Source organism: Macaca thibetana, chromosome 2 (assembly GCF_024542745.1).
Source record: "Macaca thibetana thibetana isolate TM-01 chromosome 2, ASM2454274v1, whole genome shotgun sequence".
In the NCBI taxonomy this organism is placed as follows: domain Eukaryota; kingdom Metazoa; phylum Chordata; class Mammalia; order Primates; family Cercopithecidae; genus Macaca; species Macaca thibetana.
Genome location: NC_065579.1, coordinates 30,252,040 through 30,269,388, shown reverse-complemented (window position 1 = coordinate 30,269,388; position 17,349 = coordinate 30,252,040). Strand labels below are relative to the sequence as shown.

Here is a 17,349-nt window from a genome sequence, read left to right as displayed (position 1 = left end):
TAAGAGTAAAGGCTTTGGAGTCAGAATGCCTGGGTTCTAACGATGGATTTGTTGCTTTTTTTTTTTGAGACAGAGTCTTACTCTGTCACCCAGGCTGGAGTACACTGGCACAGTCTCGGTTCACTGTAGCCTCCACCTCCCAGGTTCCTGCGATTCCGTTGCCTCAGCCTCCGGAGCAGCTGGGATTACAGGCACATAGTGATGTCTGGCTGATTTTTGTATTTTTAGTAGAGACGGGATTTCACCATATTGGCCAGGCTGGTCTCAAACTCCTGACCTCAAATGATCCACCTGCCTTGGCGTCCCAAAGTGCTGGGATTACAGGCGCGAGCCACCGCGCCCTGCTGGATTTGCTACTTTTTAGTTGTATACTTGGGTTCTAATACTGGATTTTCTACTTTTTAATTGTATGACATTCAACAAATTTCTTAAACTCTTTGTGCTTCAATCTCCTCAGATGCAAAATGAAGACAATAATAGTACTTACCTCTTAAAATTAGTAAGCATGCAAAGAGGAAATGAATGTATGCAAAATTCTTAGAACATTATTTAACATATATTGAGTGCTCAGGAAATGTTAGTTATGATTATTTCAACTAGCCATTGAGGAGGATAATATGATACTTTCAGGGTGCCTTTGGCAGGAGAACATCCTTCGATTATTTTTTGTTTTTAGAGATTCAGGGGGTACACGTGCATGTTTGTTACATGGACGTATTGCATATGGTAGGGCTTGGGCTCCTAGTGTTGCCATTGCCTGAATAGTGAACATTATACCAAATAGGTAATTTTTCTACCGCCACCCTCCTCCCAGTCTCCCCTCTTTTGGATTCACCAGTGCCTATGATTTCCATCTTTGTGTCCATGTGTACCATTTGTTTACCTTCCACTTATAAGTGAGAACATGTGGTACTTGATTTTCTGTTTCTGAGTTATTTCACTTAGGATAATGGTCTCCAGCTCCATCCACGTTGCTGCAAAAGACATTATTTTATTCTTTTTTATGGATGCATAATATTCCATGATGTATATATACCACTTTATTCCAGCAAAAAATTTTATTTCCTAACATATGGTAAAATATACATCCCATATGTGCTCACCTTGCACATCTATTCACAAATGACTTCCAAATGACAACTGCTTTGATATTTAAGCATGTGCTAAAACTTATCTTAGTTGAGATTTGAAAAATGCTTTAAACGGATAACATTCTGAGTATATTGGATTGGTCACAGCAGAATTTACTTTAGTTAGATGAGTTCTACAAATTTAAAGCTTTGAAAAGCTACTACTTTTCCCATCCAGATGAATACAATGCAGCAATATCAGCTTGTATTACAGAGAAATCTCATTAGTTTTTCTGGTGACGGAACCACTTATCCACATCTGTTGGTACTGTGCAGGCAGATTCACAGGATGGTGGTAAAGCATCCACAATGGCTCTGGCAGCATCAGGATCACACTTGAAGGGGCTCTCGGACACAGTTGTATTCATGCAACTGATTCCTTTTCCATTAATTTTCTTAGTCACTAATGCTTTCCAATGATCATGAGTACTTTTAATAATATCAGTTGTAAAGTCCTTATCTTTAAATGCTGCCTTAAAAGCAAACTCATTTCTGGTTTTCCATCAGGAACCTTATGCCTTCTAACCCAGTCCAAGGTAGCTTCTAAGTAGCCAGGTTTCAGCCGTTTGACATCATTGATATTACTATAATTGGCTGCATAAGGATCATCCACAGTTAATGTGGCAATGACTTTCCAGTCGGTTTCCCTTTTGTCAATCATAGCCAATATGCCTAGGGCTTTTGTGTCAATTATTTCACCTCTTGCACATACTTTGCTTCCAATTTCACACACATCAGTTGGGTCATTGTCACCACAACAGCCAGTATGTTTATCATTGTGTCCTGGGTCTTCCCAAGTCTGAGGGATGGCACCATAGTTCCAGATATATCCTTTATATGGGAACAGATTCACAAAATAACGAAGTTTTTCTTTTTTTACATCTTGTTTAATGGTGTTTAAAGGGTGCTTTGTAGCAATCTCCATTTTTGCATTAGACCAGCGTGGTACTTCCAACTACCATGTGGAACACATCCTTATCTGCATAAATTGGAATATCATGAAATGGAAATACATATTGTCCTTTCTCATTTTTGAAGAAGACTCGGTACTCCAGGGAGAAGGGCACGGTGTGCACCTCGGTGCTGAGACCGCTCACCGCCGGAGTCCAGCCACCGCCGCTGTCACACAGCCACCACCCCGCAGGCGTTGCCGACTGACAAGGAGAGAGCCTCGCGCCTGCGCATTGCGCGCGCTCTATACCACCTTTTTTTTTTTTTTTTTTTTTTAAATTCCAATCATCTGTTGATGGATACACAGGTTGATTCCATGACTTTGCTATTGTGAATAGTGCTACAATAAACATAACAGTGAAGGTGTTTTTTTGATACAACAATTTCTCTTCCTTTGGGGAGATGCCCAGTAGGGGGGTTGCTGAGTCAAATGGTAGTTCTGTTTTTAGTTACTTGAGAAAAGGGAATACTTCTACACTCTTGGTGGGAATGTAGATTAGTATAACCTCTATGGAAAATAGCTGGAGATTTCTCAAACAGAACTTCCTTCAGTATTTAATAGGCTTCTGACCTAATTGCTTCTGGTCAGTTCTGTAGTCAGATATTTGGTAATAGTCAGAGATCAGATTCATAATCCTTGAGTTTGGAAAGTAGATCTTCTGAGGATAGGTAGTGGTTCATGTGCAACTGGCCACAAAACAAAACATATTTTGTTTTGAAACAAAAATACCTTAGATCATCTCACTAATTGTATGACTAGCTAGGTCTTGTTTCTTTGCCTTTTCTTGAACCAAAGCTTCCACTAGGAATATCCATTATGAGCTATATCCATAGTGCATGCTTGCCAAGCTGTAAAATCAACTGTCAGGCAAAGTTGGAAGGGTAAATCCCCAGCCACCAGTGCTCAACTACTCTGCCCTATTGAGGCTGGTGTCATCTTGGCTGACTGTATGATTGCGGGCCTTATATCACCTTTATCTTTCTTGCCCAGGTTGATGGGAGCAGTTTATAGACAGAAGAATGCCTCATGACAATATGTCGACCAACAAAATGGGCATCTGAACTATTTAAGGCATTATACCAGGCATCATCCCCTTTCATTGCCATTACTCCAACACTAGCTGAAGTTTGAGCTTCTCTATAAGACTTTTATAAAGGTCTATTGGGAGAAAATATGAAGACAGGCCCAGGCATTTATAGAAAGGCTTTATTTTGTATCCATTTTCACACATCACCCAGACAAACCATGAATTTTACTTTTCCAATTTTCATATAAAACTACATACACCGCACTGTACATGTAAAACAAATTTGGAAAGGAGCCTCAAGCTGGCCTCTGAAATTGTGTAAGCAATTATCACATTTTTGTGCGCAAATGCAGTAATTATATGTGTAATTTGGCAGCTGGGTTTGAAAATTTGGCCTTAAATGGAACATAGACAGGAAAAATAAATGTTGGAAAATGCCAATATTTTATAAAGATTTTGAATCAAATAATGGTGGAATTATTGCAAGCCATCTTAATTTTTAATTATAATGATCATTACACAATATACAATAATTTTTTGAGGAAGAAAAGAACTATAGATCAATTGCCCATAGTTTTTGTCAGAAAAAAATACCTAATTTCTTTGGGAGGATAATTGTATTTTTCAGAGGTTATGGTACATATTTCAAAAGCTTTTTTTTCTTATAAAGAAAAGATAGTGATTGCCTAGTAGTTCAAGTTCTATGACATATTTTACTATGGGAAGAATAGAACTCTTTGTACTGATTACTTTAGAGGAAAAGTAGTATTAAGTCTGTACTTATATTTGAGCTAGTAATCTTAAATTAGATAAAGCTTTCTTATAAGCATTTAAGCTTTGGAATATAAGATTATAGCCCAAATGAAGAGTAATTTAGATTTCTTTGATCTAGATTTAAATTGAATTTACATAGTAAAATCATAGTTTTTATATTGTCATCAAGATTGACTCTAATGCATGTGCTTTTTCATGTGGTTAAGAGGGCTAGGGATTGGATTTAATATAAGGATGACTGTGGAGTAGCATCTTCTATTCTCAGCAGGGTAATGGAGAGGTTGAGTTTGCAGGTTCTGTAGTCAGCCAGCCTGGATTCCAATCCTGGCCTTACTACTCTAGTAGCCCTTTCTGCACCTCAGTTTCCTCATCTGGCAAAATGGGAGCGGTAATATGTCCGTCAAATAGAGGTTTTGTCAGGACTGAATGAGACAACCATCTAAAGCACTTCGTACAGTATTTGGCACTGGTAAGACCTCAAACATGGCAAACTTTTTTTTTTTTTTTAAATCATCATTTGCTTTCTAGTGTTTAAATTGCAATCGTTACTAAGTGATCAGGAGAGATTGTGCAACTCAGAAATGCAATCTGAGGGGAAGAGATAGCCAGTGAGTGACCCAAGTATGTGGAAAGTTCTCGAGAAATTCAGGTTCTTCATGATGAGGTAGTGTCCCCAATAGAGTGATAAAAGAGGAAGACATTGTGGGCTGAGTTCAGTTGTGGAATTTTATTTCAATTCTGTATCCAGCAATTAGAGCCTTCCAGGCCCGTGCTAAGCTAAGGTGTAAAGAAAGATTAAGCAAGTCTCTCTCTAGGAGCCTACAGTCCTTAGAAGGAATTAGATAAGTACGCAAATGGTTATAGTGCATGATGCAATACAGTCTGGGGGAGATGAACAAATAAGATGCCATGGGCATTATAAAAGAAATAGGGGGAAAAGAATATGTAGGTCTTTTTTTTTTCACTAAGATTATGCAAGTTTTCTTAGAATAGGTAACTTTTAAGGTAGGCATTGAACATTGTAAAGGTTTTGGTTAAGCAGACATAACTGGACTGGGGAGAAATTCCAGATGAAGAAAAGAGGAGAGAAGAGAAGTGTGCACCTAAGAATACCTGAGGCTTCCAACATGGTGAGGAGTCATGGACACAGGCCATTAAGGGAGGCTTGGCCATATTTGGAGAGCCTTTAAATGATATGGTGAGAAGCCTGCTTCAATTTCATAAGCAGCAGGCAGCTTTTAAAGAGGAGTGTCTTGATTAGATCTGTATCATGCCTTAGATAATCACTTTGAGATCTTGTTAAAACCCATATTCCTGTCCCCCTCTCCCAGAGATTCTGATTCAGTAGGTCTAGGGTGGAGCCTCAGAATTTGCATTTCCAGCAATGTCACATGTTACACTGATGCTTTGGGTTCACAAAATACATCACGAATAGCACTGCTTCCAAAATTTTTGTTTGCGTGTCCCATTAGTGAAAGAATTTTGACTGTATATCTTCACTATATGTATTTTTACTCATTTGTAAGTTATAGACAAACTACCACGTCAATATCTATTATGTATACCATAAAGCCTATACCAATTACAACCTTAAAGCCTGAGCTGGCAGGGCATGGTGGCTCATGCCTGTAATCCCAGCACTTTGGGAGGCCGAGGTGGGCGGATCATGAGGTCAAGAGCTCGAGACCATCCTGGCCAACATGGTGAAACCCCATCTCTCCTGAAAACACAAAAATTAGCCGGGTGTAGTCCCAGGTACTTGGGAGGCTGAGGCATGAGAATTGCTTGAACCCGGGAGGTGGAGATTGCAGTGAGCCGAGATTGTCCCACTGCACTCCAGCCTGGTGACAGAGTGACACTCATTCTCAAAACAAAACAAAACAAAAAAACAAACAAACAAAAGGTTGCGCTAATGATAATCATTGTTTTATTTTTATTTAAATTATTAATGGTACAAAAGTTTTTGCTATCACTAAAATTATAATTATATTTGAGTATGCATCACTATTTTACAAACTTTTGTTAAAAAATTTGTCATACATTCAAATGTGTTTCTCAATTTAGTTTTTCAGCACTTTGTTGTAATGGTTTTCACAACTAAAAAACATGTCTCACAAAGACATATAAATACAAATGGAAGAATTTTCTTACTGGCTGTTTTAACTAATTCCCATTCACCAATTTTGAAAATGCTTATGTTAAAATTTGGCTAGTAGATTTCCATCTTTGATGTCAATCAGTAGTTCTCACAGACAATTAGGCAATATTATTGTTGCTTTATTGTTATCAAAATGGGTTCAAATTCCATTTAAATTTTTTTGTTTAAAATAATTTTAAACTGGTTTAAAAATCTTGTTTCCAAAATTTTAGAGTGTATTGATAGGAGATTTTAAAAAAATTGATGATGATTGCACTTATCTTGTTTTTGCATCCAAATCACATAACAATTCTTTCTAATTCACTAGTGAAACATTAACTTCCACCTTGAAGGGATAGGTTTTTTTGTATTTTTTTTTTTTTTTGCCATACCAATAGCTGTTTTTAATTTTTTAGAGGAAATACTATAATTAAAAAAAGAGTTCCAAAAAATGTAACAGTTCCAGCAGATTATTTCTAAAATGTAAAGATTTGAAACATAATTTATAAAAAGCTAAAAACCAGAAGGAGTCATTCTTGCTTTTTCCTTTTTTAAAAAATCCAGACAATTTGTTACAAGAAAGTTCAGCATGTGATAGCAGCTGCAGCCTCAGTCACCCTCAGAATCACTGTTCCTCCTCATGGGGACAGAGCGCCGCACTGAGGACAGCAACATGTCTTCAATCGGCTTCTTAGGGTTTTCCTCCAGGTCCAGCTTCATTGCTCCAGATTTAGACAGTTTCCACTCCAACTCATCTCTCATCAGGTTCATGCCATCAGACACCAGAGGACCTATAAACCGAGCCTTGATACCTCCTTCCAGGAAAACAAATCCCGTGGGCAGATTCCTATCAGGATAATTGGATATGCAGGTTGTTGAAATGGCTTTGATAAATTTGACATCAGGAAACTTCCTGGCAACTCCATTGAGGTGCTGGTTTATCAGGGCACTGAGGGGAATTCCTTGTTTGTAAAGGGACAAAATGGCCCACAAGCCCTCACCAGCTTTGGTAACTTCTTGAATATAATCCTTCCCTGAGATTTCCAAAACTTCTCCAAATTTATTCTTCAGTTTAGATGCTTTCCACTCAGCCAGTCTCTGCCGTCTTTACCTTTCAATAGCACGTTCATCCTTCTCATTAAACTCATCTTCACGATCCTCCAGCTCTCTCAAAGTCCTATCTTTATATGTTGTCACCACTGACTGCTAGAGGATGCACTGCTCCTCTTCCACCTCCTTTTCCAATTGTTTCAGACTTTCCTTGGGGGGCAACATACCCTTTTTGGGTAAGATGTCATTCCACTCAGCGTCTGCGTTGGGGTCCTGCATCTTGTTTCCAATTGCTCAAGCCAGTTGCTCCACCATGTTTATTAATATTAAAAAAATGCTTGAGAGGTAGCATAGCATGCATGCTATGGATAGCCCCCTTGCCATCACAGACAAGTTAGCGTATTTGGAACACTTGTCTATTTTGTAAATATATGTTTTTGGTTCTAATTTTTAATAGTTTGCCACAAGCAAACCTCTGTGCCATAGAAAATACTTCCATAAGTAAATATAAATTGAGTGTTACTCCCCTCTCAATTTATTCTAAACAATTAAATTGACTATCTTTTAAAGTTTTTTAAAAAATAAAATTAACTAAATTGATGACATCTTGCAATATTTTGTGCACTTCTGGCTTCAATTCCTCAACTGCAAATGCTTGCCTGTATATAGCAGGATGTCACACGTGATCTGTCTCAGGAAACTTAGCCAAATTCTTTTAAAATTTTGGTCAAAGGAGTCGCTCTGTTACTTACACAGCTTTACTGTTAAAGAAGTTATTTACTCCTGGGAATACATCTTATCTGCATATTTTACCTGTGGCGGTTTGAAAAAAGTACAGCTCTTCATATATTTCATTATTGAAACACAACCTAGCGAAAATCATATGCTGAGACTTGGTAAAAAAGAAATATTTGGACCCATTCAAATTACATAACAAACTTGGTAAAACAGTAGAATTTGTCCAAATTCTTGATTAAAAATAAAATCTCAGGAATGGTTTCTATAAATGTTATGAAAATGGATTCAAATTCCACTGAACTTCCTTGTTTGAAAGATTTTGAACTGGTTAAAAAAATCCTATATTTGTTGACACAGGTGTCCATTTCAGTTTGTACCAAATTATTTTGCATGTATTATTTTAACATTCACCAAAGCAAAAAATTAGAATTTCATAATAATATGTAGCCTTTTGATTTTCACTGTTAAAAGGAAACTTTACAGTTGGGCGCGGTGGCTCATGTCTGTAATCCCAGGACTTTGGGAGACCGAGGCGGGGGGATCACCTGAGGTCAGGAGTTTGAGACCAGCCTGGCCAACATGGTGAAACCCTGACTCTACTTAAAAAAATACAAAAATTAGCCGGGCGTAGTGGCAGGCACCTGTAATCCCAGCTACTCAGGAGGCCGAGGGAGGAGAATTGCTTGAACCTGGGAGGTGGAGGTTGCAGTGAGCTGAGATCATGCCATTGCACTTCAGTCTGGGGGACAAGAGCGAGACTTTGTCTGGAAAAAAAAAAAAAAAAAGGAAACTTTACGTGTTTAATGACAGCTTTTAAAGTAAAAGGTTGAGTTTTACTTAATTTAAACACCTTTGAAAAAATTGCAGGGGCTTGTTTCTATGTTTTAGAGTATATTATTTCTCATTTTTCTTATTTTTGAAGTAGCTTGTTAATTGTGATTGGTTCATGTTATCATTACCATTATTTTAAAGCATAGTTCTGTATACGCATACCATAATCATTAACGCCAATATGTCAAGATGCAATATACACATAGGATGAAACTGTCAATGAAAGTATATGTAAATCCATATTTTAAATGGTCTTCTAGATAATTTTGAATTTTTAAGGCCAATTTCTTATTACTGATTTTATCTTATAGTGTGTTTGATCAAGAGTTTACACTAGAGGTAGTAAATAGATTGGGTAGTAAATAGATTCAATAAACAATACAGTTTTCCAGAAACAACCAAGAGATAAAATACATGTCTGATCTCAGGGAGCTTTAAATTACATAAAGAGACAGGATGTATTCTCATGAAGCCATTCCAGGAAAGTTACAAAGCCATGGATCAATGATTTGGGCAAGACTGTAAACTGAGGAGTATGAGGAAGGAGGTAGGCTTGCTTTTCCCATGGAATCACTTGCTCCTTGATGAATAAAGCTGTGCCAGACTGATTCATTTCTGTTGCCTAGGTCAGCTTCATCCAGCCTAATAACTCAGAGGAGAACATAGTAAGACCCAAACACTTTAATATGAATGAGTTTTAAGATATTTTATACTTTTCAGGGTTTTTGTGAGGATTAAATGCCTACCACATTGCCTGGCATATTTTATGCGCTCAGCAATTAGTAGTTATTATTAATGTCAGGATTAGCAGGAGGCGTTTGGATGTGGGAGGGAACAGCCTTGTGTATATCTCTGAGGAGGTGTGTGGTAGAGAAAGGGCTAAAGACCTTCTGAATCTGTTTTAGGATATTATGCAGTTCTGTGAGAATGGGTAAAATGCATAACGTGTACTCGTAAGGGTGTATGTGCACTATCTAGGGGGACTGAAAAAAATGACTGTTATGGAAGGAAATACTTATGTCACTAGGGAGCCTAATTAGGGAAAGTGGGTTTAAGAGGAGTTGAACTTTGAGTTGAGAGATAACCAATGAAGTTTGGTGAAATTTAGGAGAGTGAGAATATCAGGAAATATTCCACGTAGAAACATTGACATAAAAAACTAGGTCATGAATAAAAACCTGAACTCCTTAAGTTTCTGTTTTTTTGAATGTAAAATGGTGCATAATTCCACACTTGCAAACAAAATTCTCATTTATTCATTGTCTAAACACACACACACACACATATTTAGAGACAGGGTCTCCCTCTGTCACGAAGGCTAGAGTGCAATCACGTGATCATAGCTCACTACAACCTTGAACTCCCAGGATCAAGTGATTCTCCCATCTCAGCCTCCTACGTAACTAAGACTAGAGGTGCATGCAACCCTGCCCAACTAGTTAAAATAAATTTTTTTTGTAGAGATGAGGTCTTGCTATGTTTCTCAGGCTGGTCTCAAACTTCTCAAGTAAGCCCCCTGCCTCTGTTTCTCAAGGTGCTGGGATAACTGGTGTGAGCCACTGTGCCTGACCCTAAACCCATATTTATTAAATGCCCACTATATGCGAGTCACTGTTATAGGCATTGGAAAACAGCAGTGAGCAAAAGAAATAGTCTCTGCTCTCATGGAGTTTACATTCTACTGGAGGCAATAGACACAAAGATAAGTGATAAACAGAGAAGAGAAATAAAGCAGGATCAGGAGTATAGCTTGAGTGTGTGTGTGTAAGCATATCTTAGATTCCCTAAAACACAGAGCCTGAGATACACCTTGCATCCTAAAAATTTTAGGAGATGTGATTCTACGGCAGCAAAAGTAGGGGAAAAGGGAACATAAAACAGGGAATCAGAGAAACAAATAAAAGATGGAACATTTTGGACCTGGTCACAGCCCCGGAAGGAATAGTTGACTGCTTGGTCACTAAGGACATTTCCAGAGGCTGTATGGACCTTTGTGCTTTAAAACTGTCTGCTGGAGGGAGGAAAGAAGGGCAATTTATGTTGCTGTCTTCCCGTCTTTTGTTTCTTACTGATCAAAGCTTCCCTAACATGATGTTCCACTTCTGGTTGGTGCTATTAGGTCTCTCTGGGAAACTATTGGGAAGGCCAGAATCTTCATGGGCCAAGTTGGTTTGGACCTGGACTCAGGAGCTACAGAGGGCTGACTCTCTGCATGGGGAAAGCTGACTCAGCCAGCAGAGCTAAGAGATGAGCAGATGACCGTGTCAACTAGGGGTTTGATCACAAGAATTGCAGAGCTTTAATTGCATTTGGTGGGGCTACTCCATCTGGGAAGTAGGGCAAATGACTGATGTCTGGGAACAGGTAGGACAGAGTGAATCTGAGGAGGCACATAAATTGGATCTGGTATATAAGCTCTTTTTTATATAGTGATCAGACCTCTCGATGAGGTGCTACTTGAGCAGAGTTCTGAAGTGAGTAAGAAGGCCAACCAAACGGATATCTGGCAGAAATTCATTCTCGGCAAAGAGCGTGAGGAAAGAATGGGAGGTGGGAGCATAGAGTATTTGAGGAGCAGAAAGGAAGCCAGGGTGGCTAGATTGAAATTAATGAGGGAAAGTGTGGTAGAAGATGAGGTCAGAAAGGCAATGGGGACCTAGCCCATGAAGGGCTTTCTGGGCCATGATAAGGTCTTTGGCTTTTTATTCATAGTGAGGTGGAAGCCACCGGAGAGGGTGAAGCAGAAGAGTGACATGATATGACATTTTTTTTTTTTGATGGAGTCTCTCTTTTTGTCACTGAGGTTGGAGTACAGTGGGGTGATCTCAGCTCACTGCAACCTCTGCCTCCCAGGTTCAAGCCATTCTCCTGCCCCAGCTTCCTGAGTAGCTGGGATTACAGGTGCCCGCCGCCCACGCTGCACAAAATTTTGTATTTTTAGTAAAGATGGGGTTTTACCATGTTGATCAGGCTGGCCTCAAATTCCTGACCTCAAGCAGTTCACCCAACTTGGCCTCCCAGAGTACTGGGATTGTAGGTGTGAGCCACTGCACCTGGCCCTGACTTATATTTTTAAAGGAACATTCTGGCTTTGGGTATAGGATAGTTTATAGAGGAATAAAGGGGAAAGCTGGGAGACCAACTTGAAGACTCTAGGATCAGATGGTGGCTGTTGAGATAGGGAGTCAATGGATTCTGGTTATATTAAATTAGCTAGGGCTGTTGGTGTGAAAGAAAGAACTTATGGATGATTTCAAGAGTCTTGGCCTGATCAACTTGAAGTAGAGAAATGAGTCTCACTAAGGCCAAGTTCATATCTTTTGATAGGAACTTATCTATTTTGCCAATAAGAAGCTGTCACTGAGCAGGATCTTCCATTGTAAAATATTCGGAATTGAATTCACACATAATGCATAGTATGTTCAATTAATTTGTGTTTTAGATCCACTGGGTATAAGTCAATTGAAATTTTAAATTTTCATTATGCATTAAATCTAGTTATAGTATTTCTGTCAAAGAAAAAGGCAGAATTTAGCCCTAAAAGTAATAAATTGCCTAAGTGGTGGCAATTAGTGTGTGTTGGTAGTGTGCATGTGTGTGTGTGTGTGTGTGTTGGTTGAGGGATGATGAAATGAATTTATTTTCAGTAGCCCTACAATGAAAGGCAGGCGGTAACTCCCCATACAATATTTTAGATTGCTTAAGATGTTGTCACGCCAGTTTTCATTGTTATTGATGCTAAACACGCTAGGAATATCTCTGGCTCATACAAAAGGTCCTGAATATTTCAATGATTTATGAAACAAAAAGGCTTCCTAGATATCTGTGAAACAACACTGATGGCTTCAGTGAATGCAGTGGTAAGCATTTATTACAGCACCTGGAATGCAGTTACCTGGTTGCTTTTTGTTCCATTAACAAGTTGTGAAAAAGTCTTGATGGAGCTTTTAGCTGTAAAACATCTTAGAGCGCAATCTGTTTTTAGAAGATTAATTCCATCTGAAATAGAGAAGCAAATGATAAACAGCTTAAAAGACACCAGAGAAAGATCGTGTTATAGTTGAGGACAATAACATTGTTCCACATTTAAGAAAATTTTTAGCAAGAGAAAAAAATCTGAGAAGAACAATGAGTTTAACTGTGTTTATTGCAAGAAATTAGTTCGGATATTTTTGCAAAGACGTGTTAAATGGGAGTGAATAATTAGGACTTTTCTCAGCTAAAAAAAAGAAAAGACATAGAAAATGTTATTTTAAAAACATTTTTTGTTTATGTAATTATTTGAAAGCTCCCCTTAGACCCTAAAAACAAAAACAATCCTCTAAACTTCAAATTTATGATTTATTTATTTATTTTTCAATCTGAACTTTCTGAAAAGAGTGACCGCAAACTTGAGTGAATCCTGACGTCTAGTCAAGAACGATACAGGTGAGATTTCACTGGCAGAGGTTCTACTTGGGACAGACAAATACTTTAATGATAAGGAGATAAATAATTCTATGTGTTCTCTGAATCTACAGGGAATATGGTTAGAGTACAAAATTTTATTTGTTGTTGTTGTTTTTTTAATAATAGAGGTCAATGTGCATTGTTGTCAGCAACATCGGTAAGAAGGAAGTACCACATCAGCTGTAACTCACTACGGCTGAACAGGAGAAACTGATCCAGGTTTTACTGCAGCTTAGGGCATACTGTGAATGATTAGCAAATGTGGATACCCAGTATGCCTTGTGGAAAGACACACTTGATGATAAATAACACTCTTTAGAGTTTTAGACAGACAGGCTCAGGAAGAGATACGCTGTTTACCCAAAGGGTAGTAGCATATGACATTTACCCCCCGAAGGAGACGTTGCAGATGGAAAATATTATCAATTCTAGAGGAATTTCTAGATACATTTATAGATGATACACATAGACGTCTGAGTGCTTCTGGGACATTCCAGCGTCTTTGGACTTTCGCTTAAGACTAGTCATCCTTTGATAGTGAATCTGATGTGCCATTAGTGAGGCCTTAATGTAATATCTTTTATATTCTAATTTTAGGAAAACCTGATATAATGAAGTAGTCATAAATTTATTTTTGCAGGGGATTAGGCTAGGCAATGACAAGTAAGAAATGAAAGGCATTTTCTTATACAGATTGCTATTATCTGGTAAATAATAATAGTAATTATTATGTTTCCCTAGGCAACGTAAGTCCTGGTTGAAATGGCATGACATTAGCAGTAACAACACATATTTCTTTGGTTTTCCTCTCATCTGTAATTGCAAGACCTTTACTTCTGGAAAAGGTCCTGTATTTACTGTTGAGAGTCCCACATGGTTTCTGATGAGTACCACATATGGCGCCCATTTTCTTACCATTTCTTCTCTGGCTTCCTTCTGCTTAGGCCTCCACCACTCTGACATTTCACTGGGCCCACAGCCGAGCTGCCCTTTATGGGTTCCACCTTTGTTGCTAAGGCATCACTGCCATTGATGTGTGGGAGTTCTTAGGTGGCAATGGTGCCTCATACTTTCTGGAATCCTTAGGGTGCCAGAGCCACATCATATTCCTGGCAGAAGTAGATAGAATGTTTCTCTCCCAATTTTGGGTTATACCATGAAGCAGAGCTATTTGTGCCAATTGTCTTAAAGAGTTCTACTGCAATAGTTCTCCCCTTTTCTCATCCATAGCTTTCCCTCCCTGATTCTTTCTCCTTTCCCTCCCCTTCTCCCCATCCCCCATCACCACAAACACAAATGAATTTCATGGGGACTGGAGGCGGAGGAAAGTGAGGGTAGGGTAAGCAAATCCAGGCGACAACTCATAACTCAGAATCACTCACTCCCTCCTCCAATAACCACTGTTATCAGACTGTCATGCATATCTGATTCCCTTTTCCCCTAGGATGAAGTTCTCTTAGTTCTTATAAATAGACTTACAGTCAGTCTACTTTATCAGGCCTGAAACCATGCTCAAACATTATAGGCTGATGTCTGTTAATAATAATTTACATTTGAATCTCATCACAAAGCATTTTCATGGATGCTATCTCATTTTTCTCACAGGAGTCGATGATTTTTTGGACATTTTACAGATGAGGACACTGAGGTTCAGAGAGGTTAACTAATCAGGGTCATACAGCTTAGGCTGTGCATGCAGATTCCATAGTGTGTTATTCATACTTCACCACTTACTGGCCTTCACTCACTGGTAAAAGGAAAGAGTGTATTTTCTTTTTGAAGATATTTTTCTTGGATCCTCCTGACCTCTCATTCTATTTTGGAACAACTACTCTCTAGTCCTGTTGCGTAGCTCTCCACCTGGAATACGTGTTCATTGAATTTTTGCTTCAAAAATAACATGTCTTTTAATTTCTTATCTTTCTAGCTCTCTACATGAATCCTTTGCCCAGTCATAGAGAATTGTATGCAATCTTCTGAACGCCCATGCCCCTTCCACCTTTATGACTTTACACATGTGTCTTAGATTGGGTTCCCTGAAAACAGACTCCGAGATGGAAAATTGCATGGGGAGTGCTCTTGGGAGATTTACTCATAAAGTGAGTAGGAAATAGAAGTGAGAAAGGAAAGATTGTAAGGAACTGAGGAAGGAGAGATTGTAAGGAAGGCAGGATTGGGCAGAGGAAGAAGCTGATGTGCAAGGTGGTTGCAACTGAGATCTTAGACAATCCTACAGGGAACAAAACCTTGGGGCTAGACAGTTCCCTGAGGCTAAGAGAAATTCCCAGTCAAGAACAAAGATGTGAGCAGTCAGCATCTGCTATTACCAGCAGCCAGGCGATAAGTGAGTCAGCCTTGAAAATATCAGTGAAAATATCCCCTATAGTGGATATCCACTCAGTGAAAATATCCACGACACATATTTTCTTTCCACTTTAATGTCCTTACCCAGCTTAATTTTTCAAATTAATGCTGTATTTTACTTGTTTAGTATTTGAATAATTTTTTTCTGATACTAGTAATTTTTCTTGGAGTTTCCAGTTGACATTCTTTCTCCCTTTCTACCATGAGAAAATAAACATATGTTTGAATTTAATTGCTAATCTCAACCTGCTCCTTTATTTTAAAATGACTGCAATGAAATATACTTTCTTTTGAAGGTATTTTTCTTGGATCCTCCCAGCCTGCCATTCTACTCCATTGTCTTTTAGCAGTTAATATTGCTGATGAGAAGTCTGATGCCTTTGTGCTTCTCCTTCCTATGTAGATAACCTGTTCTTTTTAGGTGACTATTTTTGGATCTTTGTATTGTCCTTAGTGATCCGAACTGTCAAGTTATCACTAGAGATGGTTCTTCTTAAAGTCATCCTGTTAGGCACTTTGTGATTGCCCTTAATATCATGGCTTCTGTCATTTTTCAGCTGTGGAAATTTGCCTCCAATGTTTTCTTTCCTTTATTTTCTTAGTTTCCTCTTGTATCTCATTCATGGATCTCTTCAACTGATTCTGTGTTTGCTTCCCATTTCTTTTTTTTTTTCTCAGTGTTTTGGGAGATTTAGTCTGCTTCCATCCCCCATATTTTCTATCAAATGTTTTAATGCAATTATATTTTTAATTGCCAAAATTTCTTATCTCTGATTATTCCTTTTTATGACAATCAATTCTTGTTTTACAATTGCAGCTTTTCCACAACTTATGGCAAAAGAGCTGGACTTTCATACTCCTGAACGTCTCAGTCATTAGAATGCACAAAAGTGTGTTTCAGTAGTTCAAGAGCATTTCTTCAAAAAAGATCCCAAGAGATATGGATGGAGCATTGAAGTAATAACTTACCGATACAATTTTGACTGTGATGTGACTTTTTTTATTGAGTCCTATGAAAATGGTTCAAATGAGCTGCATCTCACTTTAAATTTGTTAGAATCCTACCTGGACATTTATTGGGACTCATGATAACTTTTCAGGCAATATCTTGGTCTCACTTATTAGCAAGATGGGATTAAACCAGATGGGGCAGCAAAAGGGTTAAAGTTAATTGGATTAATTCAAAGTGAGGAAATATTAAGAGTTGCCATTGTGTATAGATTAGAGAGCCTAAAGTGAGATGGAGGGTTACAGAGAGATGGAGAGTTATGGTGGGAAAGTTATGGTGGGAAATGAGAAGTCCATAGAATATGGTCAGATGTTAGAGGCTTTTTGGCAAAGGATGGTGAGAGATTCCAACTTACGGTATGCATATTCCCTTATTCATGATCTTCATTGCTGAAGTTATTGCAAAAAAAAATTGCTGTAAATAAAGGATAAAGGACTGAGAAATTATTTCAAGTGCCATGAAAACACACTGCTGCTGGGTCACTTTCCTTCTGAAAACTTTAGATGGTTGAGAATTCAGAACTCAATTTCATGTAATATGTTACAGTTATTTTTAAATTACAAAATCTGATAATTGTGAGCATTGTCTAGGTTAGGATTGAGAATGAATTATTCCTGAAGGCTTTTTGGCATATCTGTACCTGTATGTTTTTAGACATGGAAAAAGAGAAAGAGTAACCTCCTGCCCTGGCTAACCTTCACATTTCTCTTTTACTCCTCCAAGAAAAATATCTTTAATTTTTTTTTGAAAAAGCACTAGATTGAGAACTTTATAACCCTTGGGAAAAAATCTGCAAAAGGGCCAGTCTTTGCCTCTGGGGGTTATAAAATATAATTAATATTATATGATGACATTGCTCAGAGCTATCCTGTTCATCTATCAAATAAC

General features: G+C 38.2%; 2 pseudogenes; both read right to left on the bottom strand.

Moving 5' to 3' along the window:
• Nucleotides 1–1,307: 1,307 nt before the first annotated feature.
• On the bottom strand, nucleotides 1,308–2,315 carry LOC126948910 (inorganic pyrophosphatase-like; annotated as a pseudogene).
• Nucleotides 2,316–6,629: 4,314 nt separating this feature from the next.
• Nucleotides 6,630–7,349, bottom strand: LOC126948122 (phosducin-like protein 3; annotated as a pseudogene).
• Between the last annotated feature and the right edge of the window lie 10,000 nt (nucleotides 7,350–17,349).